This window comes from Miscanthus floridulus, chromosome 8 (assembly GCF_019320115.1).
Source record: "Miscanthus floridulus cultivar M001 chromosome 8, ASM1932011v1, whole genome shotgun sequence".
Lineage (NCBI taxonomy): Eukaryota > Viridiplantae > Streptophyta > Magnoliopsida > Poales > Poaceae > Miscanthus > Miscanthus floridulus.
This window is the reverse complement of record NC_089587.1, coordinates 182,003,951-182,006,951: the sequence shown is the minus strand read 5'-3', so window position 1 is coordinate 182,006,951 and position 3,001 is coordinate 182,003,951. Positions and strand designations below refer to the sequence as shown.

The 3,001-nt window shown below is 40.4% G+C and overlaps 1 non-coding gene across 1 annotated transcript; it reads right to left on the bottom strand.

The window, feature by feature from the left end:
- Positions 1-2,382: 2,382 nt before the first annotated feature.
- Positions 2,383-2,491, bottom strand: LOC136478587 (small nucleolar RNA R71). Its single transcript, XR_010764310.1, has one exon. It is a non-coding gene; the product is annotated as a small nucleolar RNA R71 (small nucleolar RNA).
- Between the last annotated feature and the right edge of the window lie 510 nt (positions 2,492-3,001).

Below are 3,001 nucleotides of genomic sequence, written 5' to 3'. Positions count from 1 at the left end.
AGCTGATCTCTGGGACCCAGCCGGACTTGAGCTACAGCAAACAAGTATTGGAAGCGTGGTCACTAGAGGATAGCTAGCCTTGGACCCCATGGTCTTTGAGGCAGGGCTGCTTGGTGGTTGTTGATGGTAGTTAACAACTATTATAAACCATCAATATAACATGTATAAGGGCATAAATATGATCACCAACAAAGGTCTAGGGGTTTAAACTAACAAATTCCATAAGTTTTGGTGAATATGTATTTTTTGTAGGGTTTATCCAGAAAACCGTCAAGGTGGACCTACATGTTGGGACTAATTGTGCTTATCCACAGCAAAACGGACACCAGGGGGTTCCAAAAGACTCAAGAGGACTCCACACCGAAGTGGAGGGTGAGTGGCTGCCAGGTGGGGCTGGCCGGCCCCACCTATAGGCCACCCGGCCTCTAGGGCCCACATGTCAGTCTCCGTTGTTATGTCGGTTCTCCATCGCCTAGCTCCTAGGTTGCATCTACGTCGTTTATTCTAGTTGGTTTGATCCAAGGGCTCTGGATTGACGCTCTAGCCTATATATACCAGCCCCTACCACCCCCAAGCATATCCTTAGTCATCAAGTTATTTGAGAAGATAGAAACCCTAATCATCCTTAGAGCTCCATCAATTCTAGGGCATAGTTAGTTAGGCTAGGTCTAGAGGGAGGCAAGTAGGCTTCGCTTGGATTCCTGATCATGTCAAGAGCGTGGTTTGGTATAATCTTTGTACCCCCTCTCTTTTGTATCTCTTATTACTTTTATATGTTTGCTACAATTGTTATGACATTGTTATTCATATCATTCATGTTCCAAGTTATAATGTTCATCGTCTATTTTGATTATATGCTTAGTATAGTTGGATTATCATCATGTTCATGCATAAGTTCGTATAGTGCTCACTCTAAGGATCCATGGGTGGGTGGTTGACATTGTGTAAGCGTGGTGCTTATACATTGTTTATCTGTGGATACACCATATATTCTGAGTCATGTGATAGATCATGGATGTGACACTCCCATTGAGTCCTTTGTAGTCCACTCCCTGAATATAGGTGCACGTAGGATGTAATTACAGAGGAGACAAGCTCTGTTCTTAATCTTCCTTAGTAATATCCCTTATGTGTAGATATGACAAAAGTCTTAGCAATGACTACTAGGTATAATTGAACTAATCAATGTATGCTTTGACTTGTAATTAAGAATGACTTAGGAATTATTCCTCTAATATTCTACCTGACCATGCTAATGCCATAGAAAGGAGTACTCTAAGTGATTTATCTATATCATTGATCAATACTTGTCATATATATAACTTATCCTATGACTTACCCCTGTTATGAGTAGAACATTAGTTATGGTTTACTTCTCTATCAATAGTATAAGTTATTAATACATGTCCATACTATACCTCCCCTATGGTAAAAATATAAATAATGATACCTAGAATACTTTCGGGTGAAGTGCTACAATAGTATATTATCTATGCACTTACAGATTCCTTTTCATTCATATCTATATACAGTATATTCTTTCTAGTCACATGAAATAAGAAAGAACTACTTAGTATCATTCTAGTAGTAATACTAGGTAAAACCAACATGCGTCTTTGGCACCATCATTGGTGATGACAACCTAGTACAAGTAATGCTAAGAGATGTAGGCATATCATAGGTGGCTACTTAAAACAAGTGACAAGTTAATAAATACCAACAAGCATTTCTGGCGTCGTTGCCGGGGAAGGTAGCTAGGCAAAGGAAGTATTGATAAACTTATACTTATTGATGTGATCAAGATAACCATTAACCTCTGCTCAAGCAGGATTACCCTTGTTCTTTCTACTTTTGTATCTTATGTAGGGTAATGTATGACTTGTTTTGACCTTCTAACAAACTATGTTGATGATCCAGAAGCATTACTTAAAAGAACTAAGGCTAAACTCAAGAAAGTTTTAGCTTTAGAGTCGGAAGACAACTAGATAAGGCGAAGCTTAACACCATAATTTAAAGCCATGTCTGATAAGACTCTCTGTGAATTCTCTGCTCCAACTACGGCCAACATCCATACTGGACCGGCGATCAATGTCGGAGACAATGGATTTGAACTCAAGCCTGCTCTCATCAACATGGTGCAAGTAAGCCAGTTTTATGGGAAGGCACATGAAGATGCGAGTGCTCATCTCCAACACTTTCTAGAGATGTACAACACCTTCACTATCAAAGGTGTATTCAGAGACGCTATACTACTTCGCCTCTTCCCATTCTCACTTTTGGGGAAGGCGAAGCAATGGTTCTACGCCAACAAAGATAGAAACACTACATGGGATAACTGCTCCACTACCTTCCTAGCTAAGTTCTTTTCCACAGGCAAGACCAATGCTCTGTATTGGAGAATCTCAAGTTTTTAGCAACAACATGATGAATCTATCCCTGAAGCATGGGAACGCTTCCAAGATTACATTGCAGAATGTCCTCATCATAGGATAGAGAATTGGCTACTTATGCAAACTTTCTACCATGGGTTGACCAACAGTACCCATGAGACTATGGATGCTACTGTTGGAGGAGCTTTCCTATCACTCACACTCCCACCTGCAACAACTCTTGTGGAGAAGATGGCCTCCAACCAAGGTTGGAATGACGAATGTCTTTAGACCCGTATGAGAGGTGGAGGTATGCATCAACTCAAAGAGGTAGACATGCTATCTATCAAGATGGACCTACTGATGAAGAAGCTCGAAGACCAAGCCAATGAGAAGCAAGAAGTCATGCATATTCATGATTCTCGCATGACTTGTGAAGAGTGTGGAAACACTAGGCATTCAAAGTGCAACTGTCCTGAAACCGATGAGGATGTGAACTTCGTCAACAACAATTACTTTTGTCCTTAACAGATTCAAGGATGGGATCAGCAATAGAGGCTAAACTACCAAGGTAACTCTCAAGGAAATAATTTTAATAACTTCAATCAACCACCCTTGAGAGAATTAATTGC